This window comes from Dreissena polymorpha, chromosome 13 (genome assembly GCF_020536995.1).
Source record: "Dreissena polymorpha isolate Duluth1 chromosome 13, UMN_Dpol_1.0, whole genome shotgun sequence".
Classification (NCBI taxonomy): domain Eukaryota; kingdom Metazoa; phylum Mollusca; class Bivalvia; order Myida; family Dreissenidae; genus Dreissena; species Dreissena polymorpha.
The window spans coordinates 75,615,606-75,635,628 of record NC_068367.1 but is presented as its reverse complement, the minus strand read 5'-3'; the positions used below and the strand labels follow the sequence as shown (position 1 = coordinate 75,635,628).

General features: G+C 37.8%; 1 protein-coding gene across 4 annotated transcripts in view; it reads left to right on the top strand.

The window, feature by feature from the left end:
- The window catches only part of LOC127856269 (uncharacterized), a 111,028-nt gene that overhangs the window by 38,618 nt on the left and 52,387 nt on the right, over positions 1–20,023 (top strand). For 3 of the 4 annotated variants that reach the window (XR_008037930.1, XR_008037927.1, XR_008037929.1), the window contains exon 2: positions 9,880–9,902. The gene's annotated coding sequence lies outside the window, so the exon portion shown is untranslated. Of the gene's footprint in view, positions 1–9,879; positions 9,903–16,861; positions 16,884–20,023 lie in introns of all 4 variants that reach the window. The other variant, XR_008037928.1, reaches the window with a different exon arrangement.

Genomic DNA, 20,023 nt, shown 5'->3' with positions numbered 1-20,023 from the left:
GGCGAAACCATTGTTTAATGCCGGTTTACAAGGTTACAGTACATTCCGCGCGTTTTCCCCCAAAAACGCGCTCACTCCGCGTTTTTATTCCTGCTAGCGAGTTTTTACGCGGAGTTTGAAAGCGAGGTAAAACATAGCGTTCCGCCGAGTTCGCTAAACCCGCATCGTGTATTACTTTAGCCTAATCGGTAAATGCAGACAATTTCCGTTCTTATCAGCGACCGCAGCGCAACACCGCGTTAGCAGTGTGCTACTGGGCATGCCAAAAAATATTAGTATTTAATTCATAACACATATAACACCAGAATAAATGTTCCGTTTAATTTCCAAATGAGAATAATTGTTTGTAATTCGAAACACGCTTCCGATTTTTAATGTTAACATGACGTTCACAGATGCTTTCAATATACAGTCATCATGTATATTTCCCGACAAAAGCGCGCAAAAAATATGCTACAATGTACAAGTTCAAGGTTTATGCGTGAAAAGCGTTGAAAGTGTGCGTGTATTGATTTTTATGCCCCCCTTCGAAGAAGAGGGGGTATATTGCTTTGCTCATGTCGGTCGGTCTGTCGGTCCGTCCACCAGGTGGTTGTCAGATGATAACTCAAGAACGCTTGGGCCTAGGATCATGAAACTTCATAGGTACATTGATCATGACTCGCAGAAGACCCCTATTGATTTTGAGGTCACTAGGTCAAAGGTCAAGGTCACGGTGACCCGAAATAGTAAAATGGTTTTTGGATGATAACTAAAGAATGCATACACGGCCAACAGGGCGAACTCTGAACAATATAACTGAAGCAACTGGTCTGTAATCCTAAATCTATAATTATCAGTCCAATATAAAATCATCCTTTGAGTAAAAAAAAGTGGATCAGTAAAAATATTATCAGAATATGAGATTTTTTGTATATTTTGTATATTAAATATTGTGTTAATGTTAAATTTTGTTGATTAATATAAATATAAGCAGGACAGGGGAGGTAATACACTATTATATCTTTCTTATATACAGGGGAAACAAATGCATTAATTTTTAATTTCATGTTTCATGATTAGAGGATATTTATCATGTCAGTGTGAGATCATTTGTTATTTTTTATGATCACATTTTATTATTACTTGACAAAACAACACTTACCTGAATACCACACTAAGATTCCACCCAAACAATACCCCACGCCCCTACCAGAATCCCTTCCCCCCCCCAACCTCACCCCCCTAATTTTTTTTAAACATCATCTAATAAATTACCACACCCCACATTTCACCCCCTTCTCACCCCCCCCCCCCACCTACCCAACCCCCCACCCCCCATTTTTTTTAAACATCTAATAAATTACCCCACCCCACATTATACCCCCCTCTAACTCCCCTATCCCCCCCTACCCCCCCCATCCCCCCACCCCCCACCCCTCCCAATTTTTATTTTTTTAAAACATCTAATAAATTACCACACCCCACATTATTACCCCCTCTCACCCCCCACTCCCCCCCCACCCCCCCCCCCACCCAAACTTTTTTTTTTTAACAACTTATAAATTACCCCACCCCACATTATTACCCCCTCTCACCCCCCCCCCCTACCCCCGCCCACACCCCCCCAAATTTTTTTTTTTTAAACATCTTATAAATTACCACACCCACACATTATACCCCACCCCTCAACCCCACCCCCTAACCACCCCCCACCCCCCCCAAAGATTTTTTTTTAAACATCTTATAAATTACCACACCCCACATTATACCCCCCCTCTCACCCCCCCCCCCAAAAAAAAAATTGTTTTTTTTTTTTTAAACAAAATATAAATTACCACACCCCACATTATACCCCTTCTCACCCCCCCCCCTCTACCCCCCCCCCCCCCCCCCGGCCGCCCCCCCAATTTTTTTTTTAACATCTAATAAATTACCACACCCAACATTATACCCCCTCTCACTCCCCCCAATTTTTTTTTTAAACAACTTATAAATTACCACACCCCACATTATACCCCCTTCTCACTCCCCCCTTGATCATGACTGGCAGATGACCCCTATTAATTTTCAGGTCACTAGGTCAAAGGTCAAGGTCACAGTGACTCGAAATAGAACAATGGTTTCCGTATGATAACTTACATTAGGTGAAAGGTCAAGGTCACAGTGACAAAAAACGTATTCACACAATGGCTGCCACTACAACTGACAGCCCATATGGGGGGCATGCATGTTTTACAAACAGCCCTTGTTTTATATAAACTAATGTAGTGCAGAGAACACTGAATTCTGTTGATTTCGGTTAAAAGTTTCTTTGGTATTTTTTAACACAATTATATCGCGAATAATTATATATTTCCTCCAAATTAATTTCAATTCAAATTAGAACACAACTGTGAATATTGAATGCAACTCTCAACTCAATAGTTACCACCTTCTTTTAGCAATCAATGGAATAACCTACCTACGAAGAGAAAATTAATGCTTTAGTGAGCAGTGAATTGACTTTGTTCCGACAATTAAAACCATTCCCTATGCATTCGTTGAACGTGTTTACTTGAGTAAGTTATGCATTCAGACAGGAAGCGGCTTTCCTTTGATAACGTAAAACTGTCATTTCAGACTTTTAATAGGGTCCTCAGTCATTTGTTTACATGTTCAGTATAGAAAAAACACCTGCGTACATGAAAACTTTGGATTAAGTTATCAAAATAAAAACAATGTTGCAAACTGTGATTATATTAATTAGTAAGTATCAGTTTAAAGACGACGTTTTGTTTGTTGTAAATCAACGAGTTTTCTATACAACTTCTTCTGCAACCATGTGGGGATCGATCTCAGGACCAAAATTTGGTAAAATAGCGCTGTAAAATATACTGTCCGAAAACTTAGAGACATTAATTATGGACGAAAACTCGTGTGTCCGAAAATTAAGAATCACGAAAAATAATTATTTTTCCATAATAAAGGGTGTCCGAAAACTTAGAGTGTCCGAAAACATAGAGTAATTACGGTAAGCTACATATTGAAAAAAAAAACTCAATAGTATGAAAATGTATAATTATACCCCCCTTCGAAGAAGAGGGGGTATATTGCTTTGCTCATGTCGGTCGGTCGGTCGGTAGGTCGGTCGGTCGGTCCGTCCACCAGGTGGTTGTCGTATGATAACTCAAGAACGCTTGGGGCTAGGATCATGAAACTTCATAGGTACATTGATCATGACTCGCAGATGACCCCTATTGATTTTGAGGTCACTAAGTCAAAGGTCAAGGTCACGGTGACCCGAAATAGTAAAATGGTTTCCGGATGATAACTCAAGAACGCATACGCTTAGGATCATGAAACTTCATGGGTAGATTGATCATGACTCGCAGATGACCCCTATTGATTTTGAGGTCACTAGGTCAAAGGTCAAGGTCACAGTGACCCGAAATAGTAAAATGGTTTCCGGATGATAACTCAAGAACGCATACGCCTAGGATCATGAAACTTCATGGGTAGATTGATCATCACTTCTGATGATCCCTATCAATTTTGAGGTCACTAGGTCAAAGGTCAAGGTCATGGTGACCCGAAATAGTAAAATGGTTTCCGGATGATAACTCAAGAACACATACGCCTAGGATCATGAAACTTCATGGGTAGATTGATCATGACTGGCAGATGACCCCTATCAATTTTGAGGTCACTAGGTCAAAGGTCAAGGTCATGGTGACCCGAAATAGTAAAATGGTTTCCGGATGATAACTCAAGAACGCATACGCCTAGGATCATGAAACTTCATAGGTAGATTGATCATGACTCGCAGATGACCCCTATTGATTTTGAGGTCACAAGGTCAAAGGTCAAGGTCACGGTGACCCGAAATAGTAAAAAGATTTTCGGATGATAACTCAAGAACGCTTTTGCCTAGGATCATGACACTTCATAGGTACATTGATCGTGACTCACAGATGACCCCTATTGATTTTCAGGTCACTAGGTCAAAGGTCAAGGTCACAGTGACAAAAAACATATTCACACAATGGCTGCCACTACAATGGACAGCCCATATGGGGGGCATGCATGTTTTACAAACAGCCCTTGTTATTTAATAAATTAATCCTAATGATCCTAATTATTTACTTTGTCAATCCAAGTTTAATTATCATCTAATTCAGCAATTGTATCTATTCAACTTGTGAAATGTTTCATAACAAAACTATTAAAATGTAATAATGCTTTTAAGAAAAATATAATTTTCCTCAAACTTTTCCTGCAGGGTGAAGAAATGCTTTAAAATAACATTAAGATAACCAATATACCCAGGTTTAATTTTTTGTTTTTTAAAAACAAAAAGTTGAAATGATTGTTCCCACCTGAAATATAAATAAATGAGTGCTGATAAAGGTACTTCCAATTAATTTTTGGATGTACTGAAGCCAAACTTAGGAATAAATTAATCCTTAACTTCTGTGTTTACTACCTCACTAAATTAATTTAGCTTTTGCAGAAATTATCTTTCTACTTTCTACTTCTTTTTTTATATTGAACCTCTGTTAAAGTAATTTCATGGTTATTTCCAAGGTGTCTCTGCTTAAGATATTTTCACCTACCAGTAATTACTCTGCACATTTGTGTACAAAAGATGTTTTGTATGGGAACTAGGGTGCCTATAACATGTGTACATATTTAACCCTTTGCATGCTGGGAAATTTGTTGTCTGCTAAAATGTCGTCTGCTGAATGTCTAAAATTAGCATTTTCTTCGATTTTTTTCAAAGAATACTATCAAAATAGCAAACAGTTTGGATCCTCATGAGATGCCATGTTCTGTGGCATTTCATCTGGATCCAAACTGTTTGCAAAGGCCTTCAAAATTTGTTTCCAGCACTGAAAGAGATACATGCCTTGTCTGTTTTACCCATTCACTTTTTGTGATTCCCACAGTAGGTGCATTTAGAAAGCATTTCTCCTGTATATTCATTAAATGCGTTAATTTATTTTAATGTTGCGGAACTCGGATCATTCATGGACAAGTGTGGATTGTAATTCACTGTGAGTTAAAATAATTAATGTGATCAGGTGGGTTCATAAGTTTTTTATGATTAATGGATCTGTAAGCCTGCTTCTTGTTGATGGTCCGAACTTAATACATTGGTAGTACTACGTGGTTGTATATAGGCCAATGTACATGATTCATTTTAAATGAAGAGTTTATTATTGATTTTCATCAGAATACTAATATTAAGGAAACAAACTTAAAAGCATAATTTTGTTAGGGAAATCAGTATTGTTTAAATTTAACATTGTTTAATTATATGTTTGAATTGCATTCAAATGTTGTTGTACATGATTTAGGTAGGTTCTGAAAATCTTTATGCACACCCATTTATGTAAAGTTTGTCGAATATCTTTAATTATATCCCAGCAATCAAAGTTTGAGATGGAGTAGATAAGAGTCACTCAGTTTTGTCAGTTGGTGGGTTTATTCTAGGGATGTCAACGAATATCCGAATATTCGGTCCCGGACCGAAGATTCGGATACTGTTTTCCGAATCGAATATTCGGAAGAAAAAAAAAAAAATCAAGTAATTTCAAAGACTTTGTATTCGTAAAATTTGTTTCAAACATTGTCAAAAAATTGTTCCTCGTGTCATAATGTTTATTCCGGTTGGCGCGATAATGCGTCGCTATGGTGATGACAGTATACCGGTCATAAATCCCGCTAACAAAGCCAGACACTTTGTGTCAAAATTATGATAGGTGCAAATCGCGTCGGCAATCAAAACACCGACCTGCACTTGATCCAATGACTCGAATTACATTTAAAATTATCAAAGATTAAATTAGTAAAGGAAAAGCCAACTTTGTGTAAAAAAACAAATAAGACCGTTTGGCAATTAAAACACCGACCCGTCTTGATCTAATAACTCGAATTACATTTAAAATGATCAAAGATTAAATGAGTAAAGAAAGACCCAACTTGGTGTGAAAAAAAACAGATCGTATGGTTATAATCACGTTGTCCAATCAAAAAAGCTTTTAGAAAATAATTTACTCAACCTCTAATGAGTATTTGCGTATCGTATGGTCCAAACATTAATTAATTACTCAATATTCAATCAGGTATTATACTTAAAGAAATGTTTTTGGTATTGCACCTTAATTGAAAATATTATAATAGCTACACGCATAAACTAAATATCTGTCCAAGCAAAATGCCACCCACGCCTTCCGCTGCTTGGAAGTATTTCACGACATCATCCGATAAGAAGTTGCCGATCCAAGTGTCTTTTAAACGTGGCAACTTTAAAAGACTGACTGTTTAGTCTGTTAAACAGGTTCAAAGTGTGTTGTGGCTATGTACATAATTCGTTTAAGTTCAGCTTTAATTATATGTAGATCTAACTGTTTTGTCATGTAATTATTTTGTCGTCATGTAATATTATGTTTCTTGTTCTATTGTTGATCTAGATATTAAAAGTTTAAAAACAGTTTTTGTCATTCAATTTTAACAATAAAAAGTAAACAACAAAATCAGCTTCGAATTAGCGACGGCAACTCTGTGTCAATATTTAGTTACGTCCGGTGAACTTCCGGTAAAAACAAAAGTAGAATTCATGGAGTAATGGTACAGTAAACAAAGTTGACTTTTTTCCAACAGATGTTGACCGAATATCGGAATATTCGTTCGGAAGGGTGACCGAATATTCGAATACCGAAATCGGTATTCGTTGCCAACCCTAGTTTATTCGCATAAAAATTAACCTTTCAAGTCTGTGGAGCAAGTCAACATGTTTCTGCAGTCTTTAAATCAAAGCTTCAAATATGTCATCACAATAAAGTGAGGAACTGGTGTAGATCTGCAAGACCCTTTTCATATGGGCGGTGCTCTGTGAAAAGGGGGTTTAATGCATGTGTAAAATGTGTCATCCCAGAGTAGCCTGTTCAGTCTGCACAGGCTAATTAGGAACAACACTTTCCGCCTAAACTGGATTTTTGCTTAGAAGAGACTATCTTTAAACAAAAATACCTTAAAAGCGGAAAGTGTCGTCCCTGTATAGACTGTGCGGACTGCAAAGTGTCGTCCCTGTATAGACTGTGCAGACTGCAAAGTGTCGTCCCTGTATAGACTGTGCAGACTGCAAAGTGTCGTCCCTGTATAGACTGTGCCGACTGCAAAGTGTCGTCCCTGTATAGACTGTGCGGACTGCAAAGTGTCGTCCCTGTATAGACTGTGCAGACTGCAAAGTGTCGTCCCTGTATAGACTGTGCGGACTGCAAAGTGTCGTCCCTGTATAGACTGTGCGGACTGCAAAGTGTTGTCCCTGTATAGACTGTGCGGACTGCAAAGTGTCGTCCCTGTATAGACTGTGCAGACTGCAAAGTGTCGTCCCTGTATAGACTGTGCAGACTGCAAAGTGTCGTCCCTGTATAGACTGTGCGGACTGCAAAGTGTCGTCCCTGTATAGACTGTGCGGACTGCAAAGTGTTGTCCCTGTATAGACTGTGCGGACTGCAAAGTGTCGTCCCTGTATAGACTGTGCGGACTGCAAAGTGTCGTCCCTGTATAGACTGTGCGGACTGCAAAGTGTTGTCCCTGTATAGACTGTGCGGACTGCAAAGTGTCGTCCCTGTATAGACTGTGCGGACTGCAAAGTGTCGTCCCTGTATAGACTGTGCGGACTGCAAAGTGTTGTCCCTGTTTAGACTGTGCGGACTGCAAAGGCTAATCTGGGACGACACATTACACACATGCATTAAACCCTGTCTTCACCGACAGTGCCTTCCCCAGGAATTTTTTCAGGCGCCCCGGGGCCAATCGGGGTGGGTTCGGGAGGGGTGTCCCCTCCGTACGTTGATTTTTTATTTATTTAACATGTCAATTCACGTTCTGTGGTGCGTTATAACTCAAAGAAAAACAGCGTCAAAAGACGTCATTTGGTGCGTTATGACTCTTTAAAAAAATCCCCCAGTCATTTAAAAATATATTTTTTTATATCGTTTAATTGTTTTAAAACTTTTCCGCACAGATAGTAAAATCCCGCCTCGAACGATTCCCCAATACATCCGTTTCAACCCGACTCTATTCCTGTATACTTACTATTTTTCAAGTTTCTATTTATTACCCGATAATCCCGTTTATTCCGTTGTTATCAATCTCTTTCTAGTAAATATTTACGATAAAAGCTTTCAGTTATTTCTTTAACACAAACCTTGCCATTTTTTAAGTGACTATTTATAGATTTGATGAAATATTGCCTCTGAATATGCCTCTGAATATGCGTCAATCCCCTGACCTGTTGTGTGCTTGTTAAAACGCTCAATACACGCCATTTGTATGCAATAGACGCGACGTTGTACATGCTGCATAATTTTCGCGCTCTTTTTAATTGAGAAAAAGATTCGACACAAAATAAATTTGCACTGCTAATTTGAAGCAAAAATATTTAACGTTGCGGTAACATTTACATTCGGAAGTGTGTTTCGGATTAAAAACGCGTTAACATCGACTTACGGGAATGGGTTTCGGATTACAAATTTAATTATTCCCATTTGAGATTTCAACAAATATTAACCGTTGCGTTATAAATTCAACGATAATTTGTTTAAACACTTTACGAGTAGAATAAATGTTTTGACGGAATAATGCATGAAATTCACGTTGTCCACGAGGATCACGGCCGGTTGCCATCATCAGCCTTCTAACTATTGATTATCAGACGAAACATTTACAAGTGTGCGTAATTAATTCAACGAAAATTTGTTAAAGCGCATTACGTGTCGAATAAATGTCAGAAAAACGAGGTGAATCAGTTCTATAAATGGACATGTTGAAATATACATGTACTGGAATTAAATAAATTGTTATCACATAATTGTAACCGGGAGTCATTTGCACAACTTACTCGCTATAATAATTAATTGTTTACCACTTGCAATTAATTTCTCGTATTAATTATGAGTCATAGGTAACACTTGTTTACAGTAAAAAGGTGTGATGATGATGCCCGAAACCGTCTTTAATGTTCTGTACTGTACTAATTACCCGTTTTATATTGCTCAAATGGTACAACTTCTTGCTAATCAAGCTGCGATAAACTCTTACTTCATGCCCGACGTCAATCAAAAATAATGGTCGATAGTTAACCCCGCCCTCATAAGCATTCGCGTAACCGATTGGACGATGAACTTCACAGTTTGACGACTGGAAAGTTACCAGATACATCCTTGTCAGCATTTAAATGACCGTGTAATGTGGCTAGAATAATCGATACGCGCGTCATGCTATTCTCTTATCAGTGGATTATCCATTACCCCATGTGGTGTTTATGGCGATTACTTGTGAAAGTAGGTACCGAGTGCTCTTTTAAAACAGGAAATATTGATACACTGATAGGGAAACCTTGATTTTTTTGGACAATCTCCACTTCCTTTTACTGAAGAATACACTGATCGGAAAATTTCAAGCGCCCCGGGGACTCTGATTTCGAAATTCAAGCGCCCCGGCAAGGGGCGCTTAAATGGCCTGGGGAAGACCCTGACCGACCGTGGCCCATATATTTTATCTTCTGTGATCCACATATTCCTGAGTTGTGATTAAAATGATTCCTGAGTTATTTTCCCTTGAATATATTGCTGGCAAGCAGTGGGGTCATGCTTGTCATGTTTGTGTCAAAGCTCTTGTTTGGCTTTGTTCAGTGTTCTCCATAAAATTTTAGTAACCAGTTAGATTTTCAAAGAAGCCAGGGACTAATCACTATTATAGGTTTTGTTTGCGTCTTTCGAAGTACTATTTTGGGGAAAAGTAGCCGGCCCCTAGATTGTTAGTAACAGGTGAAATTGCCGGCTGCCAGTGCGTCTAGAGAACACTGTTAAGAAAAATTTCAAAAAATGAATAATATTCTTTTTTTTTCAGCATCCCAAGGAGTTGGTGGCACAGTAAGTACCGTATTTACTTTAATTTTTTAATGTACATGTACATTTGTTCATGTACTATATTATAACATGACTTGTTGTAAATGGCGCCTGGCATTATAAGCAGATGATCAGAGTTCTTATGAGTGTTATAAAAAATCTGTCAGGGTAAACCTGTGTTTAGCTTATAGCCTTAAACCTTATTATGGAAAGCAACATCACCAGCATGTTGTTCGCCTCTTAGAGCCCTTTTGAAAAATGTTTTGCTTTTTCCTTTGTTTTTGTCATTGTTAATTCTGTGACAATATATGAAATAACAAGCGCCTCTTTTTGTAGCCAGTAAATAGTTGTACAGCAATAAACCATTCTGATATGAATATGAAAGAAAAACTTATTGTGTTTTTAAATATTACATCATACACATAGCCATAGCATAGGCCAAAAAAAATTTGGTTGCAAAGTAGTAAAACAGTTGTCTTTTCTTACTTTTGACCATATGGAATAATTATTTAATCATCACTTGTAGAAAATAATTTCATTTGACTTTTGTTGCAGTAGGCTGCTAGAGCTCTGCCATTACAGTACAGCCAAAGCGGAACAAACGTATTTTGCGATCCGCGGCGGCAAGGCGAAACGAGTCGATGCCTTGCAGTCGTTGAAGCCGCGTCAGTATGCGGCGGCAAGTCGCATTTCGCCGCGAAACTTCGCATCTGTCCGCCGAGGCATGCCGCGATCCGCGACATGATGCCGAGTCGATGCGAATCATGAAATAAAAAAACTTTTAAAAATTATTAGTTACATGTAGTTAACAAATTTTGAAAGAACAATTATAATAATAATTAAAATCATAATAAATTTATTGTGCGCGGATTGTATTAGCATATACATGTTAGCATAGTTAATGTGTCTGGCCAATTATTAAGTTTGTTTCCTGCCCGTAGCGTATGTATTTCACACATAAACAAGGTCACGTAATTATGTTTTCGCACATATAAGTGGTCAATGCTCCAGCATATGGTGGATTTATAAATTAATTGCATGTTGATTCCGCTATTATATTTTAGCTGAGAAAATTAGCAGTTTGAAGCCACATCAATAATCAAGACTGTGACGACGTATTTGTAGTTTTGTTAATTATTAGCTTATAATAACTATTGTTTGAATATGCGTATATAAACACGTTTTATTTTGTTCATATTATACACTTAATATCGCTACTAATTACCCGATAATCATGTATATTCCAGTTTTAAAGCAAATGCTGGTAAATATTTACGATACACAAACATTCTCGATATTTCCTTAAGTATCAAATACATTTTGGCATTTGTTACTATTTATAGAGATGATGAAATAACGTCTAATCGGGGCGTTTTTTTTCTCCACTGAACACGCGATTTACGCCTTACATGATGTTCATGTATTTATACAACACAAAATACACCCAAACTTTCCAAACGACGTTCTACATGTCTGCATAATTTTCGCGCGCTTTTTATTAAACAAAGGATATTTTAGCACTGTTTATTTGACGCTTGAATTTGCCAAAGGACGCGTTAGCATTAAAATTCGGAAGTGTGTTTCGGATTACAAATTTAATAATGATAATCGAACGAAACATAAACAGTTGCGTGTGATTAATTCTACGCTACACATACATGTATGTACATGTAGGTGGATATCTTTTCACTTGATCTGCCGCGTACGTATGCGGCGGATTTACTCCGCGAAAGTACGAGAGGTTAATACAGACTCGGCGTCGTTGCGCGGATCGATGCCGAGTGCCACGGCGATACGCCGCGTGAACACACGATTCGGCCGCCGCGGACTAATAATCTGGCCGTGGCGTAGCCGCGGATTATGTTTGTGCTGCTTTGGCTGTACTGTAGCATATTGATACATTTTTTGAGTCCGTTTGCTGGGTTGACAGGGGTGTGATTTTTCCGCGGATTTCCGCGGATCGGGTTGTCCCAGATGTCACTTCTGAGATTTGCGTTAATTCGTTTTAAAAAATGTGGGGGAGAGGGGCTACCACCGATTCCGCGGACGTATTTCATAAGCGGCCCGAAATATCCGCGGCCCGCGAAATCTCTCCGCATTTTACACTGGTAGATTCTGCCTAAGCATTTTTAAAACGAGCCATATAATTGGCTGTCGTTTCCCAATCTTCCAATTAAAATCGTGTTCTTAAAATGTGTTCTGTGATTTGTTTGCAAATGGCGCCGTTGTGAAGAGAAAATTAAGATTATTGAAATAACAAATAGCAATCGAATAAACGACTGACATCACCTAGTCTGATAGGAATAATGAAATGTGTTTGTCAAAAAAAAGACTACGTTTTAGATACAAGCAACACATATTTTGTTAAGAAATGTGCCCACTGAGTTTGTGTCACGGAAACCAGTGGCAGTGTTTGCAAATCGGAGTGTAGTCTACTCGCGAAGTAAAACAATTTAGAGAGTATCGTTCGAACATGGAAATAGACAAACATGATTTGATTTTTATATGTCTGTGGGTCTGTGTATAATCAGATTCATATGCATATTCTGCTTTATTATGTTTGTCACGCTGTTCAGTTAACTGAAATAGCTTTGAACTGAGTGAAGATGTGAAATGCAAGATATTGAAAGGTAAACAAATTAAATATATTAATTTAACTCAGTTAATACATCATTAACACCAGAAGAACACTCAAGTGTGTTTGTTTATATTTAGTCTATTAACTGTCATTCAATACATTGAAAAACTGCTGCTATTGATCACAATAAATACTTAACTGTTTACTTTGCATCCTCAGTATGATTAATGTGAAGTTTAACAGGTTTTTATAAAGAAATATTGTTATGAAGTTCAAAAAGTTGTTTATTTTAATGTCTGTTATTATGTTTGTCATTGCGTTATGCGCGCCATTCGCGTAGTCAAAATCAGTCAACAGAATTTTCCTCCCCTCTGACTTTGCCTCAATCACACCCCTGGTTGAACTAGTAATTGATTGTTTTTATACGCCCGTATAAAATACGGGACGTATTATGTGAAACCCCTTGGCGGCGGGCGGGCGGGCGGGCGGCGGGCGGCGGGCGGCGGGCGGAAGGCATCACTTTGTCCGGACTCTAATTCAAATTGTATTCATCCGATCTTCACCAAACTTGGTCAGCAGTTGCATCTAGTTGATATCTAGGCCAAGTTCGAATATGGGTCATGCCGGGTCAAAAACTAGGTCATAGGGTCAATAAGTGCATTTTCAAAGGGGCCACTTTGTCCGGACTCTATTTCAAATTGTATTCATCCGATCTTCACCAAACTTGGTCAGCAGTTGTATCTAGTTGATATCTAGGCCAAGTTCGAATATGGGTCATGCCGGGTCAAAAACTAGGTCATAGGGTCAATAAGTGCATTTTCAAAGGGGCCACTTTGTCCGGACTCTATTTCAAATTGTATTCATCCGATCTTCACCAAACTTGGTCAGCAGTTGCATCTAGTTGATATATAGGCCAAGTTCGAATATGGGTCATGCCGGGTCAAAAACTAGGTCATAGGGTCAATTAGTGCATTTTCAACGGCGCCACTTTGTCCGGACTCTAATTCAAATTGTATTCATCCGATCTTCACCAAATTTGGTCAGAAGTTGTGTCTAGATGATATGTAGGTCAAGTTCAAATATGGGTCATGCCGGGTCAAAAACTAGGTCACGAGGTTACTTAGTGCATTTCAAGCATTTAGCATGGTGTCCGCTCTCTAATTGAAGTAGTTTTCATCTGATCTTCACCTAATTTGGTCAGAAGTTGTGTCTAGATGATATGTAGGTCAAGTTCGAACATGGGTCATGCCGGGTCAAAAACGAGGTCACATAGTGCATTTCAAGCATTAAGCATGTTGTCCGCTCTTTAATTGAAGTAGTTTTCATCTGATCTTCACCAAATTTAGTCAGATGTTACATCTAAGTGATATCTAGGTCAAGTTCAAATATGGGTCATGCCGGGTCAATAACTAGGTCTTGAGGACACTTTCAAGCATTGAGCATGGTGTCCAAAACCTTCGAACGGGCGTATCTTGTGACAGTTTGGCACTCTTGTTTTAGTTGGATCTGTTTCAGTGATGCTGGTGAACCTTCTGATCACCTTATCAATTAACCAAAGCCGCATAATTATGTACCATAAATGGCTGCTACATGTGTTTAATGTACATTCTGAGCCTTCTTCTTGGGAAACAGGTCTTAATGAATTTATGATGGGCTGTCTTCATAGGCTAACCAGGGATGCTACTTTCTGCCTACACTTTTTATTAGAACAGACATCCTTTAAACGAAAATTCCATAAAATCAGAAAGTTGCGCTCCTGCATGCTGTTCAGACGGCTCAGACTAATCTGGGCTAGCTGTTTATGCACTTGTGTTAAGCCCCGTTTTCCCAGATCACTACTCATTTGTGTTAGCACATTTTCCATTTTGAAGTCACATCATACTCGTTTTGTTGATTTCTAAGAGTTATACATGTAAAATATTATTTATAAATAAAAGAAGCCTTATACAATTGGGCTAAAAAAAAGGGAACAGAGCTTGGAAATAGTGTTCTAAAACAAAGAGTTGAATGTTTAAGCCTAGTTGTTGTTGTCAATTCAGGAACTTTGGGGCACTGCTGCCCAGGTTTTGGATCAATATCTGTTGAGTTGATAATTGATTGAAGTTGTAATGGTTAATTTCTGCATCAGAATTAAAAGTTTCCATTTTTAGCTGGACTATTATATATGAAATATATATAGTGGAGCTATCCTACTCACCCCGGCGTTGGCGTTAGCGTTGGCGTGCAAATGTTAAAGTTTGTGTACTATAGGGCTGTAACGATACATTCGAATATTCTAATTACTCGAATACGGCTGTGGATGAATCGTATTCGTTATTCGCCACCTCCCGAACCGAATATTTGACGAATACAAACAACGTGGTTCGAGTTTGAACGTTTACTCATCTTACCTTACAAATGAAGGTTCATACAATTAACGGTTAACCCCTATACTTAAATGTTCTTCTCCTTATTACGGCGTTTTTCATCAAGTTTACCCCACCCATTATGTTACACAGTGAGATTATCAACAAAAATGGCGGGCACCGGTTAAATATTTATGACATTGAATTGAAATATATTTAGATGGTTGTTTAATGTTTATTTAGGTAAATACGAGTGATTTGATGCTTAAACATACACACAAAGGATAAGCAGATGGAATTTCTTTTTTGTTTATCTTTACGACAATGATTGTGCAACTTATCAACAAACATGGAGCCTTGCAAAGGGAATGCTATTGGTATCAATGACATGCCTGCCAAATACACGTTGTTTGTCTGGTGCTACTTTGGTTTCCCCAAAAAAGACGATGAGACGAAGACAATTTGCAGTGTTTTGTTATTTCAAAGTGTTAAATTTCATATTTTCAGTATGCAATGATACTCAATTAATCGATTGACAAATACACATAGTTTCATACTATATAATGTCATGTCAAGTTGTCAGTATAACTTTGGTCATTGAAATTCATATTCACGAATAAATATTCTTATTCGCTACCCTGTATTCGTGATACGTATCGTATTGGTCACCTAGTGTATTTGTTACAGCCCTAGCGTACTACCCCAAGTATTTCCTATGTCCCTTGACATATTGCTTTCATATTTTGCATACTCGCTTACCAACATGACCCCAACCTATAAACAAGAGCAGACCACTGTATCAAGCATTTTGACAGAATTATTGCCCTTTTTATACTTAGAATATGCATATTATTGATAAATCTATGTTAAAGTTTGCCTACTACCCCAAATATTTCCTATGTCCCTTGACATATTGCTTTCATATTTTGCATACTTGTTAACCAACATGACCCCAACCTATAAACAAGAGCAGACCACTGTATCAAGCATTTTGACAGAATTTTTGCCCTTTTTATACTAAGAATATGCATATTATTGATAAATCTATGTTAAAGTTTGTATATTACCCCAAATATTTCCTATGTCCCTTGACATATTGCTTTCATATTTTGCATACTTGTTTACCAACATGACCCCAACCTATAAACAAGAGCAGACCACTGTATCGAGCATTTTGACAGAATTATTGCCCCTTTTATACTTAAAATATGCATATTATTGATAAATCTATGTTAAAGTTTGCGTACTTATATATATACCCCAAATATTTCCTATGTCCCTTGACATATTGCTTTTATATTTTGCATACTTGTTTACCAACATGACCCCAACCTATTAACAAGAGCAGACAACTGTATCAAGCAATTTTACAGAATTATTGCCCCTTTTTTACTGATTGAACATTTTGCTTACATTGCCATACATACATTCTTTATTTATGATCAGATTTTATTAATACTTTGACAAAACAACACTTACCTGAATGCCGCAGTGGATTCCACCCAAACAATACCCCACGCCCCAACCCAGAATCCCTGCCCCCCCCCCCCCACCTCCAAAATTTTTTTTTTCCTTTTTTTATTTTGTAAAGATCATCTAATAAATGACCACACCCCACATTATACCCCGTCTCAACCGCCCTCCCTACCCCCCCCCCCCCCATCCCCCCTTAAAAAAAAAGTATTTTTTTTTCCTTTTTTTATTTTTGAAAGATCTTCTAATAAATGACCCCCACCCCACATTATACCCCCTCTTAACCCCCCTCCCCCCCCCAATTTTTTATTTATTTTTTTTCCTTTTTTATTTTTGAAAAAGCGTCTAATAAATTATTGAATATGAACAATTTCTCCTTGATGGCTTACGTTATACTGTCAAGCACTCAAATAGTCGAGCGCACTGTCCTCTGACAGCTCTTGTTATATTGTGTACTTAAATGCCACTTCAATTGAATTAGTTGCTGATAAAGTATTGCCTACATTACATAACAATGTGAATTTCAACAAAAATATATTAAATGTTAGAACAGGAAATTGAAATAAATAATATTTTCATCGTTGTAGGAGTAAATACAGAAGGGTAAATGTAAGTCATATTTATTTCTGGTACAATTTTACAGTCCTGAGTGGTTTGTTATCTAATATCCTTAATATGAATGAATATCCTTATTGCGCACTTGCGTTTTTCTTCTGCATATAATCTAATACTTCTCTAGAGTTTATCTTCACGTATATCAATATTTTGTTGTCATGAATGTCATATCATCACACAATCATCAACAATCATTTTAACATTTATAGAAAGTGCCTTCTAACACATATGCCATCATGTGTCTATTCTGTTTCTATATTATTATGTATGTTGAGAAAAGTTCTTTGTATGTCTCTGTTAACATTTTTCTTACGCAAAAACAGATACTAAATTGTTGTGTGATATTAAAATTAATATTTTGTAGTTTGCTGCTCTTGTTAAAAGATTTGTTATTGTTTGAAATTGTTAAATGGTTATCAATTTTTTAATTCCCCGCGATCATGTCAGTTAAAGAATAGTGTTAAATTAAGGTCAATTCTTTTATTTAAGTTTTTATGCTCCCCGAAATTTTTCGGGGAGCATAATTATAGTTGCCAGTTTGTCCTTCCTTACTTCCTTCCGTCACACTTTTGTTACAGTTTCTCATAGCACCTTCAATACTTTACCGATCTCTTTCATATTTGGCATGTAGGTACCTTGCATGGACCTCTACCTTTTGATGAGGTTTGAGGTCACTGGGGTCAAGGTCACCAAGGCTAATAATAGATTTATGTCACACTTTTGTTACAGTTTCTCATAGCACCTTCAATACTTTACCGATCTCTTTCATATTTGGCATGTAGGTACCTTGCATGGACCTCTACCTTTTGATGAGGTTTTAGGTCACTGGGGTCAAGTTCACCGAGGCTAATAATAGATTTTTCCGTCATGCTTTTGTTACAGTTTCTCATAGCACCTTTAATACTTTACCAATCTCTTTCATACTTGGCATGTAGGTACCTTGCATGGGCCTCTACCTTTCGTTGAGGTTTGAGGTCACTGGGGTCAAGGTCACAGAGGCTAATATTAGATTTTCCATCATGCTTTTGTTACTTTACCGATCTCTTTCATATTTGGGATGTAGGTACCTTCCACGGACCTCTACCTTTTGATGAGGTTTGAGGTCACTGGGCTCAAGGTCACCAAGGCTAATAATAGATTTTCCGTCACGCTTTTCTTACAGTTTCTCATAGGGCCTTCAATACTTTACCTATCTCTTACATATTTGCCATGTAGGTACCTTGAATGGACCTCTACCTTTTGATTAGGTTTGAGGTCACTGGGCTCAAGGTCACCGAGGCTATTAATATAATTTTCCATCAAGCTTTTGTAACAGTTTCTCATAGCACCTTAAATACTTTACCGATCTTTTTCATATTTGGCATGTAGGTACCTTGCATGGGCCTCTACCTTTTGATGAGGTTTGAGGTCACTGGGGTCAAGGTCACCGAGGCTAATAAAAGATTTTTTTAAGTGGTTATTAACACATAGATTGACAAAGCGCATCATTGGGACCGGGAGCAACTAACAGTTTCACTGATATTCTTGTTTTTTAGATGGTCGCTTAGCGACCGTCTAAGGTAGTTAGTCTAAAATTCAGGTCGATACGCCTTAGCTACTAGGAGCCCAATACCCGCTTACTACGCGTATCCGAGTGAGAAAGAGTTGTTTAATTTATGCAAGAGGTTTGAGTTCTCCTATTATATTCATTCACAAATGGAAACATGATATTAATATCGTGTTAAATGCAATAGTTTTGAACGGTGCTTTTATAGAAAAGAAAAATAAACAATGATCTTATTGTAGGTGTCGCGGAGGAGATTGTTAATGAATGAATAAGATTGTCCACTTTCTGCAGCGTCTTCATGACGTAGTATTTTTGCTCAGTCCATTCATAATATGAGGCTATTAATAGATGCGCCTGTCGATAAACAAAGGAAAGTCCACGGGCGATAACATAGCAATAGGTTTAGCTCTCACATACACCTCAATGACGTAGTACAGGTCATTCGTAAATTGAGGCTATTAATAGATTCGGGAAAAAGTTAACGCTTTTTTAGCTCACCTGAGCGATAGCTCGAGGTGAGCTATTGTGATCACTCAGCGTCCGTCCGTCCGTCCGTCCGTCTGTCTGTAAACAATATGTAAACATCTTCTTCTACTAAACCATTGAGCCAATCTCAACTAAATTTCATGTGGAGCATCCCTAGGTCATGGGACAAAAGAATTGTTATAAAAATTTGATCACATAACCAAGATGGCTGTCATGACCATATATGGTAAAAACCTTAAAAAATCTTCTTGTCAGAAACCGCTCATCAGATTTTCAAAAAATTTCACAGGGATGACCTTTGAAGGCTCCCCTGAAAAAGTTGTTCAAAGAAATTTTATTCGTCAAAAAACATGGCCGCAGGAGCTCGTTGAACTTTGCATGTTTATTCGTTTTTGCCTATTTTGTGAAAACTTTCGAAAATCTTCCACATTTTTTGTGCGATCCTTTCCAAATTTGCACAGTGTCTTTATATCAATGAGGACACGAACCCTACAAAAAATGAGCATTATTGGTCCATGAAGTACAGAATTACCTCCCCTTGAATTGAGAAAATGGTGTTTATGCAATGAAGTCCAAATTTTTCATCCAATTCTTTCCAAACTTGTAAGGATTTAGCATGGTTCAAACAAGGGAAACAACTACGGTTGATGCATGTTCTTTTTATTACTGATTTGCCTCCCTTTAATTCATTCAAAATCTCATTTTACAGCAGAGATTCCAAATCTGACCTGTAAATGAGCCCCATATTTACTGCCAGTGCTAGGTTACCTTTTTCCATTTGATCATTCTTAAGTATTGGTCTTGTAATGCTGCTACTGCTTCTGCTACTGCTACTGCTACTACTTCTACTACTACTACTACTACTACTACTACTACCTACTACTACTACTACTACTACTACTACTACTACTACTTCTACTACTACTACTACTACTTCTACTACTACTACCACTACTACTAATACTACTACTACTACTACTACTACTACTACTACTACTACTACTACTTCTACTACTACTACTAGTACTACTACTACTAGTACTACTACTACTAGTACTACTACTACCACCACCACCACCACCACCACCACCACCACCACGTC